The sequence below is a fragment of the Hyla sarda genome, chromosome 3 (genome assembly GCF_029499605.1).
Source record: "Hyla sarda isolate aHylSar1 chromosome 3, aHylSar1.hap1, whole genome shotgun sequence".
NCBI lineage: Eukaryota > Metazoa > Chordata > Amphibia > Anura > Hylidae > Hyla > Hyla sarda.
Window position 1 is genome coordinate 188,461,572 of NC_079191.1, and position 18,812 is coordinate 188,480,383.

At 47.0% G+C, this 18,812-nt stretch overlaps 1 pseudogene; it reads left to right on the plus strand.

Annotated features, from left to right (window-relative positions):
• Positions 1-2,862: 2,862 nt before the first annotated feature.
• The window catches only part of LOC130361016 (uncharacterized), a 52,607-nt pseudogene continuing 36,657 nt past the window's right edge, over positions 2,863-18,812 (plus strand).

The window sequence follows — 18,812 nt, forward strand, 5'->3', positions numbered from 1 at the left end:
GAGGGGGCAGGACAGGGGGCATTATATGTGAGGGGCACATGACAGGAGCATTATATGTGATGGGCACAGGACAGGGGGCATTATATGCTGGTGTTTTTAACCATTAGTTTTTCATAAGTCTTATCTACAAACACTTAAATAAAAGTTAAGTTTTAAAAGGGAGGGTGTTTCATATGGGGTATTGCACCCCCACCTGGAGTTACTCCTAGGTGTGAGGTTTGGTTATATGGTATAAATGAACCCCTACACCATCCTTGGGCTATTTGTTAGTGCTTTATATGTGAGGGGCACATGTTGGGGGCATTATTATGTGGGGGGCACAGTTAGGGTCGTAATTATTATTATATGTGTGGGCACAGAATGAGGCATTATTTCTATATGTGAGGGGCACAGATTGTTTTTGCATTTCAGAGGTATAGTGTATAATATAAGGAATTTCTGGGGCAGTACGGTTTTTATGGGCCGCAATACGTTACAGTATTGTATTCAGAGGTTGCACTGCACGGCAAGGTTATATTCACAGAGCGCAGTGTGTGGTAGTATTATATTTAGAAGGTGCAGTGTGTGGTAGTATTATATTCAGAGGGTGCAGCATGTGGTAGTATTATTTTTAGAGGGCGCAGTATGTGGTAGTGTTATAACAACTCCCAGCATAACCTTACCACTGCTTAGGTCATACTGGGGGCTTTAGTTTTAAATGGTAAAAACTTCTTTAGCACTTTCCCATTTTGTGGCAATTGGTATATTTGATTATTATACTGGAAATAATTTTCTGCAACGTGCTTGTTAAGGCTGTGGCAATACTATATTCAGAAGTTACAGTATGTTGTTGTATATTCAGAGGGTACAGTGTGTAGTAGTATTATATTCAGAGGGTATTGTGTGTGGTGATATTATACTCAGGGGGTACAGTGTGTTGTAGTATATTCAGAGGGTACAGTGTGTCAGAATTATATTCAGAGGGTGTGTGCCAGTATTATATTCAAAGGATACGGTGTTTGGCAGTATTATAATAATTATTGTTGTCATATAGTATATCAGAATCAGCTGACATAGTGAGGAGCCAATGCCATCTGGGCCTCAAGTTCTGCAGAGAGAAGATTTAGCTGCCAAAGTCATAGTGGTATGTACTAGGGATCGACCAATATCGATTTTTTAGGGCCGATACCGATACTCTGTGGAGGTTAGGGCCGATAGCCGATAACTTATACTGATATTCCGGTATAAGTTATCGGCTATTTATCCACATTCCCGGTGCGGTGCGGGAGCGGGGCATTATCGGCAAGGTAATTGCCGATAACATCCAAAATCGTGAATATCGGCCGATAATATTGGCCAAACCGATAATCAGCCAATCTCTAGTATGTACCATCTGAATTTGGTAAGGAAAGATGTCCCATCAGAGCTGGAGTCACTTGTAAGTTCTGCAGTAATGATGGGTAAAACAACAACTCCCAGCATAACCTTACCACTGCTTAGGTCATACTGGGGGCTTTAGTTTTAAATGGTAAAAACTTCTTTAGCACTTTCCCATTTTGTGGCAATTGGTATATTTGATTATTATACTGGAAATAATTTTCTGCAACGTGCTTGTTAAGGCTGTGCTTAGGTGGATCCACTGACCTGTGGGGTTGATGGCGGGGGACTTACCAGGGAGCGGAGTCTAAGATGGCGCTGGTTTTCACCAGAGCCCGCCGCAAAGCGGGATGGACTTGCTGCGGCAGGTCGCTACCCCTGGTATGACTCGTCCCCTCAGGCAGCCGAGGAATAACGCGGCACAGGAAGGTAGAGGCACAGATGTAGTCAGGACAGGCAGGAGGTCAGGGCTGGTGGCAAGAAGCAAGGTAGGTCAGCAAGAAGGTCAGTAGGCAGGCGGCACAGGAACAAGCTCAGAATTCGTAGCAAGGGGGCAGATAAACGGCGAGGCAATACACAGGAAAATGCTTTCTCTTAGGCTAACTAGGCACAAAGATCTGGCAGGGATCAAGGGGAAGTGAGAATTACTTATAGGGTCAGCAGTGCCCACTTATTGGTTCACTGACCCTTTAAATCTCAGAGAGCCAGCACGCGGCAGAGCCCGGTAAGGTCACAGCAGTGCCGCCCGTGCCGGAGACAACACGGGGGGGCGTGGTAGAAGTGCGCCCGTGGGTGCCCAACATGTCTGGACGCAGAGCCACATGTAACAGTACCCCCACCCTTAGGTCTCCCCCTCTTTTTGGACCGCAGGAGCCGATGAATCAGACCTTGGTCCAGTATGTTCTCCTGAGGTTCTTAAGATCTTTCTTCAGGCCCGAACTCCTTCCAATCCACCAAGAAGATGTGTTTTCCTCTGACGATCTTGGTGGACAATATCTCCTTAACTTCAAAGCTGTCATAGGTACCAGGAACAGGAGTGGAAGAGACATCCTCATGAGAAAAACGATTAAGAATAGCGGGTTTGAGGAGAGAGACGTAAAATGAGTTCTGAATGCGTAGGGAAAGAGGCAGATGGAGTTTGTAAGAAACAGGATTAATGCGTTGCATGACTTTGAAAGGGCCCAGAAAGCGGGGACCCAATTTGTAGCTTGAAATCTTAAAATTAATATACTTGGCAGACAACCAGACTTTGTCTCCAGGTGAAAAGATCGGAGGAGGTCTTCTCTTCTTGTCAGCCTGCGACTTCATGCGAATTCATTCAAATAGAAGAAAAGTCCCGTAACAGAATATCCACCGCCGGCACTTCAGAAGGAAGAGGAGAACGAGGGTGATGGCCATAGGCAATGAAGAGTGGGGAAGTTTAGTAGCTTCAGAGCCCCGATAGTTATACGAAGACTCAGCCCAAGGAAGCAGGTTGGCCCAATCATCTTGCTGAGCAGTAACAAAATGACGAAGATAATCTACGAGAATCTGATTCACCCTCTCTACCTGTCCGTTGGACTGGGGGTGGTATGTGGAAGAGAAGTCAAGCTTGATCTTGAGACTAGAGCAGAGAACCCGCCAGAATGTGGAAACAAACTGAACCTCATGATCAGAGACAATGTGAGAAGGTAAGCCATGCAAACGAAAGATATGCAGAAAGAATTGATCCGCTAGTTGTGGAGCAGAAGGAATTCCAGGGATCGGCACAAAATGAGCCATCTTGGAAAAACGATCAACGACCACCCAAATGAGTGTGTTGTTGCAGGAGGGAGGCAGATCTGTAACAAAGTCCATAGTAATGTGTGACCAAGGGCACTCCAGGATAGGCAAAGGAAGTAAAAGTCCCACAGACTTGAGCCGAGGAGTCTTGGCAAGAGCACAGGTCGTACAGGAACGTATAAAATCAGTGACATCACACTCCAGATTCGGCCACCAGTAATGTCGGGAGATCAATTGAATGGACTTCCATATTTCAGCATGTCCAGCTCGTAAAGAAGAATGGCCCCAAAACAACACTTTGCATCTCTGACGAGGAGTCACAAAAGACTTCCCTGAAGGAAGTTGCTGAAGAACAGCAGGCGCCACTGAAATCATTCGTTCAGGAGGAACAATATGCCGATGGGTAGAGTCCAAACCTTTAACATCAGAAGCTCTAGAGAGAGCATCAGCTCTAACATTCTTGTCAGCAGGTCGAAAATGAATAAAGAAGTTAAACCGGGAAAAGAAAAAAGACCATCTGGCCTGCCAGGGGTTGAGATGTTGTGCAGACTGAAAATATAAAAGCTTTTTATGGTCCGTGTAGATACTGACAGGATGAGTAGATCCTTCCAATAAGTGACGCCACTCTTCTATGGCAAGCTTAATGACCAAGAGTTCCTGGTCTCCAATAGAATAGTTCCTCTCAGCAGGCGAGAACGTATTAGAAAATAAACCACAAGTCACTATCTTACCACTGGAGGACTTTTGTGTTAAGAAGGCGACGGCTACCACTGATGAGGCATCTACTTCTAGACAGAATGGCTTTTCTGGTCGGGTCTAGACAGAACAGGTGCCGAAGCAAAGGCAGACTTGGCAGACTTCAATTGGGTAAAAGACTCTTCAGCTTCTGTGGATCAAAACTTGGAATTACTGTTTTTCTTGGTGAGAGCCACAATTGGAGCAATCAAGGAGGAAAAATGTGGAATGAATTGTCTATAATAGTTGGCGAATCCAAGAAAACGTTGTATGGCCCGTAGGCCAGAAGGTCGTGGCCAATTGAATACTGAAGACAGCTTGACTGGATCCATCTGGAGGCCTTGGCTAGAGACAATGTAACCCAGAAACGGAAGACTCGACTTTTCAAAGAGACATTACGGAGTTTGGCAAAAAGATGATTATTCTGCAGGTGATGTAAGACCTGGCGCACATGAGTGTGATGCACCTCCAAGTTGGAAGAAAAGATCAAGATGTCATCAAGATAAACCACAACACACGTGTAAAGAAGATCCCGGAAGATGTCATTTACAAATTCTTGGAAGACAGCTGGGGCATTACAGAGTCCAAACGGCATCACTAAGTATTCAAAGTATCCATCATGTGTATTAAAAGCCATCTTCCTCTTGTCTCCCTCTCGAATCCTGATTAAATTATATGCTCCTTGCAGGTCCTATTTGGTGAAGACCTTTGCGCCCCGCAGACAGTCGAAGAGCTCAGAAATGAGAGGTAAGGAATACCAATATTTGATGGTAATTTTATTGAGACCACGGTAGTCAATGCAAGGGTGAAGGGAGCGGTCCTCCTTCTCCACGAAAAGGAATCCAGCTTCGGCAGGAGAGGAGGATTTCCGGATAAAACCTTTCTGGAGGTTCTCCTTAATATACAGTCATCGCCATAAATGTTGGCAACCCTGAAATGTTTTAAGAAAATGAAGTATTTCTCACAGAAAAGGATTGCAGTAACACATTATGCTATACACATGTTTATTCCCTTTGGGGGGAATTTATCATTGTATATAGAGCTATTTTGTGTCTATTTTTTTTTGCGTCTTTGTGTTTTTTTTTGTGTCTTTTTTCTGCGCAAATTTTGATAGAACTTTTCATCCCGTTGTCTACGGTTAATTCTACCATAGAGCATTTTCTACTGTAGAATAAATTTACTAACTGCGTTTTATTTTTTTTGCGCAAAAAAATGCGCAAACGGCAAAAAAACTGCGCTTTCACCGTCTCATGTATACACTGTCATAATTCATAATCCCCGCCGCCGGGAGAGGGGAGCTCTGATTGGTGGATAGCTATTAACCAATCAGAGCTCCCCTCTCCCGGCGAGGATTATACAGTAACCCTCCAACATGCGATGGCCCCGACATATGATGAAATCGACATACGATGGCCTCTCAGAGGCCATCGCATGTCGATGTCAGCATCGACATACGATGCTTTTATATGTCGGGGCCATCGCATTAACTGCTATCCGACAGCGCAAAATGCTTAAGCTGCTGTCGGATAGCAGTTTAAGCATCCCGGGCAGGTTCGCTTACCTATTCCCGCTGCTCCGGGTCCACTTCGCGATCCTCCGGCGTCTTCCGCATCTTCTCCAGGGTCCAGACCTTGCTTTCCGGCGTTGTTATTAGGTCACTACGCATGCCGCGCCGGCGCAGCAGCGTAATAACGTCACCAGAAAGACCATGCAGAAGATGAGGAAGAAGCCGGAGGATCGCGAAGAAGACACCGGAGCAGCGGGACAGCATCGGGAGCCCCTGGGACAGCATCGGGAGCGGTGAGGACCTGGTCCGGAGCGGCGGGGACAGGTGAGTACAGCTTTCTATACTTTACATTGCACGGACCCCTCAACATACAATGGATTCGACAAACGATGGGTCGTTTGGAACGAATTACCATCGTATGTTGAGGGACCACTGTAAATGATAAGAGCTGTATATAGGAGCTGCAGGCAGCGCACTGTAGACAAATGTACCGCTGACTTCTATAGTTAATAAATGCGGATCGCAGCAGGTCTCTGGAGAATGATCTGCTGCGATCTGCCCCTCTGCCCTTGTACTACTACTCCCATCATGGGACAGAGTCTGTCCCATGATGGGAGTAGTTGTAGTACCGCAACGCTGAGGGATGGCACTTGCACATCCCCCGACTGCGGGACATTTAGAACTGCTACTCCTATCATGGACAGACTCTGCCATTATGGGAGTTGTAGTCCAGGGGCTGAGGTGCAGAGCGCACCGGGTCTTCCTCCAGAGACCTGCTGCAATCCGCATTTATTAACTATAGAAGTCGGCGGTACATGCGGCTACATCGCGCTGCCACCGGCTTCTATATACAGCTGTCATAATTCATAATCCCCGCCGCCGGGGGAGGACAGCTTTGATTGGCCAATAGCTATCCACCAATCAGAGCTCCCGTATCCCGGCGGGGATTATGAATTATGACAGTGTACTGTATATAGAAGCCGGTGGCAGCGCGATGTATCCGCATGTACCACCGGCTTTTTAACCCCTTAAGGACCGGGGTTTTTTCCGTTTTTGCATTTTCGTTTTTTGCTCCTTGCCTTTAAAAAATCATAACTCTTTAAATTTTGCACCTAAAAATCCATATGATGGCTTATTTTTTGCGCCACCAATTCTACTTTGTAATGACGTCAGTCATTTTGCCCAAAAATCTACAGTGAAACGGAAAAAAAAATCATTGTGCGACAAAATTGAAAAAAAAAAACGCCATTTTGTAACTTTTGGGGGCTTCCGTTTCTACGTAGTACATTTTTTGGTAAAAAATGACACCTTATCTTTATTCTGTATGTCCATACGATTAAAATGATACCCTACTTATATAGGTTTGATTTTGTCGGACTTCTGGAAAAAATCATAACTACATGCAGGAAAATTTATACGTTTAAAATTGTCATTTTCTGACCCCTATAACTTTTTTATTTTTCCGTGTATGGGGCAGTATGAGGGCTAATTTTTTGCGCCGTGATCTGAAGTTTTTAACGGTTCCATTTTTGCATTGATAGGACTTATTGATCGCTTTTTATTAATTTTTAAATGATATAAAAAGCTATCAAAAATGCACTATTTTGGACTTTGGAATTTTTTTGCGCGCACGCCATTGACCGAGCGGTTTATTTAATGATATATTTTTATAATTTGGACATTTCCGCACGCGGTGATACCATATATGTTTATTTTTATTTACACTGTGTTTTTTTTTTTATTGGAAAAGGGGGGTGATTCAAACTTTTAATAGGGGAGGAGTTAAATGATCTTTATTCACTTTTTTTTTCACTTTTTTTTTGCAGTGTTATAGGTCCCATAGGGACCTATAACACTGCACACACTGATCTTTATCATTGATCACTGGTTTCTCATAAGAAACCAGTGATCAACGATTCTGCCGCATGACTGCTCATGCCTGGATCTCAGGCACTGAGCAGTCATTCGGCGATCGGACAGCGAGGAGGCAGGTAGGGGCCCTCCCGCTGTCCTGTCAGCTGTTCGGGATGCCGCGATTAGCCGCGGCTATCCCGAACAGCCCGACTGAGCTAGCCGGCCACTTTCGGTTTCGCTTTTAGCCGGCGCGGCGCGCTATTAGAGGCGGGTCCCGGCTTCACTATGACGCCGGGCTCGCTGTGATATGACGCGGGGTTACTGTGTAACCCCGCGTTATATCAGGAGAGCAGGACCAAGGACGTACCGGTACGTCCTTGGTCCTTAAGGGGTTAATTTAAATGCGGATCGCAGCAAATCATTCTGGAGATCTACTGCGATCCGCGTTTATAAACGGCATTCAGTTAACCCGGCGATGCGCGGCATTGCATGAGTTAACTGGCAGAAGCCCCGCTGTTTCCAGTAGGGGACAACTTCTGCAAGACCCCCCAGGACCATCTGTCGATGGTCCTGGTCAGCGATCACTGTGATTGGTCCCTGTGGACCAATCACAGTGAATGAGCTGACTGGGGGGTAAAGTTAATTTCCCAGGCTCTGCCCGCTGCTAGAAGTCCGGGCACAGCAGGGGAAGATGACGCCGACAGCTGCGGTGGGAACCGCGGCACTTACCAGAACGCTGGAGGAACACAGGTTGGCGGCGGCTGGTAAGTGGAGGCGGCGGCGGCATCCCGATCAGAGGCAGCAGTGAAGCTCTTCACTGCTGCTTCTGGTAGTTTAAAAACTACAACCCCCAGCATGCCCAGACAGCCTTTGGCTGTCTGGGCATGCTGGGAGTTGTAGTTTTGCAACATCTGGAGGGCCGCAGTTTGGAGACCACTGTATAGCGGTTGCTGCTTGGTTGGTATCTGGCTGATACTGAAAATAGGGGGAACCCTATGCGTTTTTTTTTTTTTTATAAATAAATAAAAAAAGCGCGTGGTTCCCTAATTTTTTCAGTATCAGCCAGATACCAACCAAGCAGCAACAGCCTGACGTTACCAGGGTGGGTAAGGACCATTGTTACTGGCCCTCCCCAGCCTAAATAACGCCAGCCTGTTACCGCCTAGGCCCAGGAGCGCCATTTTTGACACTCTGGGCCTGTTAGTACTGGCTCTTCCCGGCACCCTTGTGGCGGTGGGTACCGGGGTAATATTTGGAGGTTAGCGCTAGCTGTTTTGGGGGCTAACGCTAAGCCCCGGCTTGGTAATGGATTCTGTCTACTAGACGCCTTCCACTACTAAGCCTGAAAATTCATTTATAAAAGACACAACACATGGAAAAATGTTTTTTATTTAAAAAACACTCCCCCCCCCACAGCCCTCGTTAACCCTTTTATTGACATTTAAAAAAAAAAACGCTGTTCATCGTCGCAATCCACCAAATCTGACATAGTCCTCCACATTCACGTATCTAAATTTCAAAGAAAAAATTAAAAGTTTAGTACATTTTTTTGTTTCCACACACCAGCAAAAACGCAAGTAAAAAAACACAAGAAAAACTGACAAAACGCAGGAAAAAGCTGGCACAGTTTTTCTGGCGTTTTTTATGATGCATAAAAAACCTCAATAGAATCCTGGCCTCAAAGCAATAGAACAAAATCCCTGTGTCCACTTTTCCTGTGAGGTAGAGAAGGAGTGTACAGTAGAGTGAGGGGAGGCGATTCTATATTTGCACAAGATTTATCAAAGGAGTGTACAGCCTTAGTAAATTCTGAGCAAGGGTGTACAATAGACAAGAAGTGTAAAGGCTTAGAACTGTGTCTACAATAGAGAAATAATGATAAATTCCCCCCTTTGTGTGTATTGGAACTAAACCAAAAAAGGGAGGAAAATAAGTTTGCTTCAAGCATGTGATGCTCCTTTAAACTCACCTGGGGCAAGTAACAGGTGTGGGCAATATTAAAATCCCACCTGAAAGCAGATAAAAAGGAGAGAAGTTCATTTTAGCCTTTGCATTGTGTGTCTGTGTGTGCCACACTAAGCATGGACAACAGAAAGAGGAGAAGATAACTGTCTGAGGACTTGAGAACCAAAGTTGTGGAAAAATATCAACAATAGGTTATAAGTCCATCTCCAGAGATCTAGATTTGCCTTTATCCACAGTGCACAACATTATCAAGAAGCTTGCAACACATGCCACTGTAGCTAATCTCCCATTTAAATGAAGTGAAACGCTATGGCAGGAGACCCAGGAGGACCCCACTGCTGACACAGAGACATGAAAAAGTAAGACTACATTTTGCCAAAATGAATTTGAGTAAGCCAAAATCCTTCTGGGAAAAAGTCTTGTGGACAGATGAGACCAAGATAAAGCTTTTTGGTAAAGCACATCATTCTACTGTTTACCAAAAACGGAATGAGGCCTACAAAGAAATGAACACAGTACCTACAGTGAAATATGGTGGAGGTTCAGTTATGTTTTGGGGTTGTTCTGGTGCCTTGAATATGTGCAAGGCATCATGAAATGTGAGGATTACCAACGACAAATGACAATGACCCCAAACATATGTAAAAAAAGCACCCAGAAATGGATGGCAACAAAGTGCTGGAGAGTTCTGAAGTGGCCAGCAATGAGTCCAGATCTAAATCCCATTGAACACCTGTGGAGAAATTTTAAAATTGCTGTTGGGAAAAGGCACCCTTCCAATAAGAGAGGCCTGGAGCAGTTTGCAAAGGAAGAGTGGTCCAACATTCCAGCTGAGAGGTGTAAGAAGCTTATTGATGGTTATATGAAGCGACTGATTTCAGTTATTTTTTCCAAAGGGTGTGCAACCAAATATTAAATTAAGGATGCCAATAATTTTGTCCAGCTCATTTTTGGAGTTTGGTGTGACATTATGTCCAATTTGCTTTTTTTCCTCCCTTTTTTGGTTTATTCCAATACACACAAAGAGAATAAACGTGTATAGCAAAACGTGTTGCTGTGATTCCTTTTCTGTGAGAAATACTTAATTTTCTTGAAAAATTTCAGGGGTGCCAACATTTACAGCCATGACTGTACTGAGACATAGTTTGCATTTTTGGCACAGAGAGAGGGTAGATTCTTCCCTGGGGAGGTGTGGCTCCAGGAAAAAGCTCAATAGGACAATCATAGGGTCGATGTGGAGGAAGACTTTCGACTTGTTTCTTGCAAAACACATCAGCAAAGTCCTGATAAGGAGAGGGCAGACCTGGCAGAGAAGAAGGTAAAGGAAGAGAGCACTTCAATTGTGGTGCCAACAGGCAGTGTTTCTGACAGCCTTGACCCCAGCGAGAAATTTCTCCTGTTTACCAATTGAGAACCGGTGCATGAAGTTGCAACCAAGGTAAACCCAAGAGAATCGCAGACATTCAAAAAGGAAGCACATAGAACAACCCCCACATGCATGGTCAGAGGATCTGTGCGGTATTGTGCCGCGAAATTCAAACTTTCACCTTTGATGGAGGAAATGTATAGTGGTTTGCAGAGCCTTGACACTGGAAGACAATACTTGTGGACCAGGGATGCATTGATGAAATTCCCTGCAGAACCAGAGTCCAAGAAAGCAGAGGCATTAAACGAAGTCCCAGAAGAGGTATAGATTTGGACCGGCATAGACAAACGAGAAGAGGAGATATTCTCACCTAGGGACACCTCTCCAACGTACCCTAGGTGCGTGCATTACCCAAACGAGAAGGACGAAGAGGACAGTCTTTGAGGAAATGTTCCGGACTGGCACAATAAAGGCAAAGATTTTCCTCATGTCGGAGGGACCTCTCATGCTGTGAAAGAGGAACGCGATTCACTTGCATAGCTTCTTCAGAAGGAGGTACGGCAGGTGGCAGAGGAGTCCGCTGGGACACCGGTGCCAGTCAAGGGTAACGACGAGTTTGAGCAGGTTCGCACTCGAGACAAATTTCCTCTTGCCTCTCGGTGAAGCGCACATCAATTCGTGTAGACAAGAGAATGAGCTCACTCAAGGTAGAAGGAGGATCCTGTGCAGCCAAAGCATCTTTGACCCTGCTGGAAAGACCTTTTTTGAAGGTGACACAAAGGGCTGCATTATTCCAATCAAGTTTAGAAGCCAGGGTACGAAATTTGACCACATACTCACCAACAGAATAATCAGTATACAGTATATGGGGGGAGTTGATCTCTCTGATCAAGTCCTCAAGCCATACAACGCCATGCACAAAACATCGGTATGGTACAAAAAGTTGCGGTCTACTTGGTACAGGTTGCGATGAACAACTCTTTTGTACTGTCCTAGCACACTGGCAACACAGTTCCAAGAAGAAGTCCTAAAGGCCCTGATCTTTGGCGACCGCGAATGAGCAGGGCGGAGTTCCCAAGGAACTGAATTTATAGGGTCCAGGATCACAGAAAAAATGCAGAGTGTGTCACAAGAGGGGGATACAGAAGGACACCACCACTCAATGTGACATTTGCCCAGATCATCCGGGCCTCTGCATTAAAAACTGCTTCAGGGAGTATCACACTTCCATGGAGTACTAAATTTTCCCTATTCATTTAAATTTTTCATAATTTGACCCCAATATACCAAGTCCAGAGTACATTCCAAGTTTTAACCATATAAAACCACTAAATTGCCCAAAAACCTCTTTTATAAAAAAAAAAAAAACTGATCAGACCTCTGGGGGTATTTAATCAAAAAATGGGTCATAGGTTACTGAGTCACTATCATCGGGGACTTTTTTATGTTGCCTCAAATGCACAGCGCTCTCTCTCCACCTGAGCGGTGTGCGCATTTGGGGTAACAGGTTAGGGACGGCCACACACATCACATTCCCAGAATGATTCAGAGCATAGGGTTTGGGGTGGGCATATTTTTTAGTTTTGGCTATGCTCTGGGTCATCATTCTTGGAACATAACCTGTTTTATGACTAATTGTCCCACTGTACCCCCATTTTAGTAATTTACCCATGTAATGCTCATCGAGGGGGGTCCCACTGTTCTGGCTCCATAGGCAGCTATGTAGAAGCTCAAGGCCCCTGACTGCACTCCTGCTCTTCCGTGACTAGTGTGCACCCGCAGAGCTGTTTACGCCCAGATATGAGGTATGTCCTTACTCCAAAGAAATGTATTTACAAATTTATGGTGAAATTTTCTCCTTTTACCACTTGTAAAAATTTTGGGGTAACCCCAGCATTTTAGTGTAAAAAATCAAATTTTTCCTTTTCACATCCCACTTCAATGAACATTTATCAAACAGGGCGGAGTTAAGGCTCACTGTACTGCTTGTTACGTTCCTTGAGGGGTATAGTGTCCAAAATAGTATACCATGTGTTTTTTTTTCTGTTCTGGCACCATAGGGGCTTCCTAAATGCGACATGCCCCCCCCCCCCATTTAAGCAAAATTTGCAAATGTGACTCCTTCTCTTCTGAGCATTGTAGTGCACCCACAGTGCACTTGACGTCCACACTTTGGGTACTTCTATACTCAGAAGACGTGGGGTTACACATTCTGGGGGGCATTTTCTCCTATTACCCCTTGTAAAATGTAAAATTTTGGTGGAAACCAGCATTTTAGTGAAAAAATAATAATTTACACATCCAACTTTAACGAAAAGTCGTCAAACACCTGTGGGGTGTTAAGGTTCACTGGACCCCTTGTTACGTGCCATGAGGGGTGTAGTTTCCAAAATAGTATGCCATGTGTTTTATTTTATTTTTTTGCTGTTCTGGCACCATAGAGGCTTCCTAAATGTGACATGCCCCCCAAAAACCATTTCAGAGAAACTCACACTCCAAAATCCCATTGTCGCTCCTTCCCTTCTGAACGTTGTAGTGCACCCGCAGAGCACATACACATATGAGATATTTCCTTACTCGAGAGAAATGCGAGTGTAAAAAATGGAGATTTAGAATTTTCTCCTTCACTTTGCTGCTATTCCTGTGAAACACCTAATGGGTTAACACACTTACTGAATGTCATTTTTAATACTTTGAGGGGTGCAGTTTTTATAATGGGGTCATTTGTGGGGTATTTCTAATAAGAAGGCCCTTCAAATCCACTTCAAAACTGAACTGGCCCCTGAAAAATTCCAATTTTGAAAATTTTGGGAAAAATTCGAAAATTTCTGCTGAACTTTTAAGCCCTCTGATGTCTTCCAAAAGTAAAAATGTCAACTTTATTATGCAAACATAAAGTAGACATATTGTATATGTGAATCAATATATAATTTATTTGGAATACCGTATATACTCGAGTATAAGCCGAGTTTTTCAGCACGATTTTTCGTGCTGAAAACACCCCCCTCGGCTTATACTCGAGTGAACTCCCCCACCCGCAGTGGTCTTCAACCTGCGGACCTCCAGAGGTTTCAAAACTACAACTCCCAGCAAGTCCGGCCAGCCATCGGCTGTCCGGGCTTGCTGGGAGTTGTAGTTTTGAAACCTCCGGAGGTCCGCAGGTTGAAGACCACTGCGGCCTTCGACATCATCCAGCCCCCTCTCACCCCCCTTTAGTTCTGAGTACTCACCTCCGCTCGGCGCTGGTCCGGTGCTGCAGGGCTGTCCGGTGAGGAGGTGGTCCGGTGGGATAGTGGTTCCGGGCTGCTATCTTCACCGGGGAGGCCTCTTCTAAGCGCTTCGGGCCCGGCCTCAGAATAGTCACGTTGCCTTGACAACGACGCAGAGGTGCGTTCATTGCCAACGTACTTCTGCGTCGTTGTCAAGGCAACGCCTCTATTCCGGGCCGGAAGCGCGGAGAAGAGGCGCCCCCGGTGAAGATAGCAGCCCGGACCACCTCCTCACCGGACAGCCCTGCAGGACCGGACCAGCGCCGAGCGGAGGTGAGTACTCAGAACTAAAAGGGGGTGAGAGGGGGCTGGATGATGTCGAAGGCCGCAGTGGTCTTCAACCTGCGGACCTCCGGAGGTTTCAAAACTACAACTCCCAGCAAGCCCGGACAGCCGATGGCTGCCCGGGCTTGCTGGGAGTTGTAGTTTTGAAACCTCTGGAGGTCCGCAGTGTTACGCCGAGCGCTCCGGGTCCCCGCTCCTCCCCGGAGCGCTCGCAGCTTCCTCGCAATCGCAGCGCCCCGGTCAGACCTGCTGACCGGGTGCGCTGCGATACCTCTCCCAGCCGGGATGCGATTCGCGATGCGGGTGGCGCCCGCTCGCGATGCGCACCCCGGCTCCCGTACCTGACTCGCTCTCCGTCGGTCCTGTCCCGGCGCGCGAGGCCCCGCTCCTTAGGGCGCGCGCGCGCCGGGTCTCTACGATTTAAAGGGCCACTGCGCCGCTGATTGGCGCAGTCGGCTTAATTAGTTTATTCACCTGTGCACTTCCCTATTTAACCTCACTTCCCCTTTCCTTCCTTGCCGGATCTTGTTGCCATCGTGCCAGTGAAAGCGTTTCCCAGTGTGTTCCTAGCCTGTGTTCCAGACCCCCTGCCGTTGCCCCTGACTACGATCCTTGCTGCCTGCCCCGACCTTCTGCTACGTCCGACCTTGCTCTTGTCTACTCCCTTGTACCGCGCCTATCTTCAGCAGTCAGAGAGGTTGAGCCGTTGCTAGTGGATACGACCTGGTTGCTACCGCCGCTGCAAGACCATCCCGCTTTGCGGCGGGCTCTGGTGAAAACCAGTAGCAGCTTAGAACCGGTCCACTAGCACGGTCCACGCCAATCCCTCTCTGGCACAGAGGATCCACCTCCTGCCAGCCGAATCGTGACAGTAGATCCGGCCATGGATCCCGCTGAAGTTCCACTGCCAGTTGTTGCCGACCTCACCACGGTGGTCGCCCAGCAGTCGCAACAGATAGCGCAACAAGGCCACCAGCTGTCTCAACTGACCGTGATGCTACAGCAGCTACTACCACAGCTTCAGCAATCATCTCCTCCGCCAGCTCCTGCACCTCCTCCGCAGCGAGTGGCCGCTTCCGGCCTACGACTTTCCTTGCCGGATAAATTTGATGGGGACTTTTGCCGTGGCTTTCTTTCACAATGTTCCCTGCACTTGGAGATGATGTCGGACCAGTTTCCTACTGAAAGGTCTAAGGTGGCTTTCGTAGTCAGCCTTCTGTCTGGGAAAGCTCTGTCATGGGCCACACCGCTCTGGGACCGCAATGACCCCGTCACTGCCTCTGTACACTCCTTCTTCTCGGAAATTCGAAGTGTCTTTGAGGAACCTGCCCGAGCCTCTTCTGCTGAGACTGCCGTGCTGAACCTGGTCCAGGGTAATTCTTCCGTTGGCGAGTACGCCATCCAATTCCGTACCCTTGCTTCCGAATTATCCTGGAATAATGAGGCCCTCTGCGCGACCTTTAAAAAAGGCCTATCCAGCAACATTAAAGATGTTCTGGCCGCACGAGAAATTCCTGCTAACCTGCATGAACTCATTCATCTGGCCACTCGCATTGACATTCGTTTTTCCGAAAGGCGTCAGGAGCTCCGCCAGGATATGGACTTTGTTCGCACGAGGCGTTTTTTCTCCCCGGCTCCTCTCTCCTCTGGTCCTCTGCAATCCGTTCCTGTGCCTCCCGCCGTGGAGGCTATGCAAGTTGACCGGTCTCGCTTGACACCTCAAGAGAGGACACGACGCCGCATGGAGAATCTTTGCCTGTACTGTGCCGGTACCGAACACTTCCTGAAGGATTGTCCTATCCGTCCTCCCCGCCTGGAAAGACGTACGCTGACTCCGCACAAAGGTGAGACAGTTCTTGATGTCAACTCTGCTTCTCCACGCCTTACTGTGCCTGTGCGGATATCTGCCTCTACCTTCTCCTTCTCTACTAAGGCCTTCTTGGATTCCGGATCTGCAGGAAATTTTATTTTGGCCTCTCTCATCAACAGGTTCAACATCCCAGTGACCAGTCTCGCCAGACCCCTCTACATCAATTGTGTTAACAATGAAAGATTGGACTGTGCCGTGCGTTACCGCACGGAACCCCTCCTAATGTGCATCGGACCTCATCACGAAAAAATTGAGTTTTTGGTCCTCTCCAATTGCACTTCCGAAATTCTCCTTGGACTACCGTGGCTTCAACGCCATTCCCCAACCCTTGATTGGTCCACAGGAGAGATCAAGAGCTGGGGTACTTCTTGTTTCAAGGACTGTCTTAAACCGGTTCCCAGTACTCCCTGCCGTGACCCTGTGGTTCCCCCTGTAACCGGTCTTCCTAAGGCTTATATGGACTATGCTGACGTATTTTGCAAAAAGCAAGCTGAGACTCTACCTCCTCACAGGCCTTTTGACTGTCCTATTGACCTCCTCCCGGGCACTACTCCACCCCGGGGCAGAATTTATCCTCTGTCCGCCCCAGAGACGCTTGCTATGTCTGAATACATCCAGGAAAATTTAAAAAAGGGGTTTATCCGCAAATCCTCCTCTCCTGCCGGAGCTGGATTTTTCTTTGTGTCCAAAAAAGATGGCTCCCTACGTCCTTGCATTGATTACCGCGGACTTAATAAAATCACGGTAAAAAACCGCTACCCCCTACCTCTTATCTCTGAACTCTTTGATCGCCTTCAAGGTGCCCACATCTTTACCAAACTGGACTTAAGAGGTGCATATAATCTCATCCGCATCAGGGAGGGGGACGAATGGAAAACTGCATTTAACACCAGAGATGGACACTTTGAGTATCTGGTCATGCCCTTTGGCCTGTGCAACGCCCCTGCCGTCTTCCAAGACTTTGTTAATGAAATTTTTCGTGATCTCTTATATTCCTGTGTTGTTGTGTATCTGGACGATATTCTGATTTTTTCTGCCAACTTAGAAGAACATCGCCAGCATGTCCGCATGGTTCTTCAGAGACTTCGAGACAATCAACTCTATGCCAAAATGGAGAAATGTCTGTTTGAATGTCAATCTCTTCCTTTCCTAGGATACTTGGTCTCTGGCCAGGGACTACAAATGGACCCAGATAAACTCTCTGCCGTCTTAGATTGGCCACGCCCCTCCGGACTACGTGCTATCCAACGTTTTTTGGGGTTCGCCAATTATTACAGACAATTCATTCCACATTTTTCCACTATTGTGGCTCCTATCGTGGCTTTAACCAAGAAGAATGCCAATCCTAAGTCCTGGTCTCCCCAAGCGGAAGACGCATTTAAACGGCTCAAGTCTGCCTTTTCTTCTGCTCCCGTGCTCTCCAGACCTGACCCATCTAAACCCTTCCTATTGGAGGTTGATGCCTCCTCAGTGGGAGCTGGAGCGGTCCTTCTACAAAAAAATTCTTCCGGGCATGCTGTTACTTGTGGTTTTTTTTCTAGGACCTTCTCTCCGGCGGAGAGGAACTACTCCATCGGGGATCGAGAACTACTGGCCATTAAATTGGCACTTGAGGAATGGAGGCATCTGCTGGAGGGATCAAAATTTCCAGTTATCATTTTCACCGATCACAAGAATCTCTCCTATCTCCAGTCTGCCCAACGGCTGAATCCTCGCCAGGCCAGGTGGTCGTTGTTCTTTGCCCGTTTTAACTTTGAAATTCATTTTCGCCCTGCCGACAAAAACATTAGGGCCGATGCTCTCTCTCGTTCCTCGGATGCCTCGGAAGTAGAGGTCTCTCCGCAACACATCATTCCTCCTGACTGTCTGATCTCCTCTTCTCCAGCCTCCATCAGGCAAACTCCTCCAGGGAAGACCTTCGTTTCTCCACGCCAACGTCTCGGGATTCTCAAATGGGGTCACTCCTCCCACCTCGCAGGCCATGCGGGCATCAAAAAGTCCTTGCAACTCATCTCTCGTTTCTATTGGTGGCCGACTCTGGAAACAGATGTTGTTGATTTTGTGCGGGCCTGTACTGTCTGTGCCCGGGATAAGACTCCTCGCCAGAAGCCTGCTGGTCTCCTTCACCCTCTGCCTGTCCCCGAACAGCCTTGGTCTCTGATTGGTATGGACTTTATTACAGACCTACCCCCATCCCGTGGCAACACTGTTGTTTGGGTGGTCGTTGATCGATTTTCCAAGATGGCACATTTTATTCCTCTTCCTGGTCTTCCTTCAGCACCTCAGTTGGCAAAACAATTTTTTGTACACATTTTTCGTCTTCACGGTTTGCCCACGCAGATTGTCTCGGATAGAGGTGTCCAATTCGTGTCAAAATTCTGGAGGGCTCTCTGTAAACAACTCAAGATTAAATTAAACTTCTCTTCTGCTTATCATCCTCAATCCAATGGGCAAGTAGAAAGAATTAACCAGGTCCTGGGTGACTATTTACGGCATTTTGTTTCCTCCCGCCAGGATGACTGGGCAGATCTTCTACCTTGGGCCGAATTCTCGTACAACTTTAGAGTCTCTGAATCTTCTGCTAAATCCCCATTTTTCGTGGTGTACTGCCGTCACCCTCTTCCCCCCTCCCTATTCCCTTGTCCTCTGGTTTGCCCGCTGTAGATGAAGTTACTCGTGATCTTTCCACCATATGGAAAGAGACCCAAAATTCTCTTTTACAGGCTTCATCTCGCATGAAAAAGTTTGCCGATAAGAAAAGAAGAGCTCCCCCCATCTTTGCTCCCGGAGACAAGGTATGTGTTACGCCGAGCGCTCCGGGTCCCCGCTCCTCCCCGGAGCGCT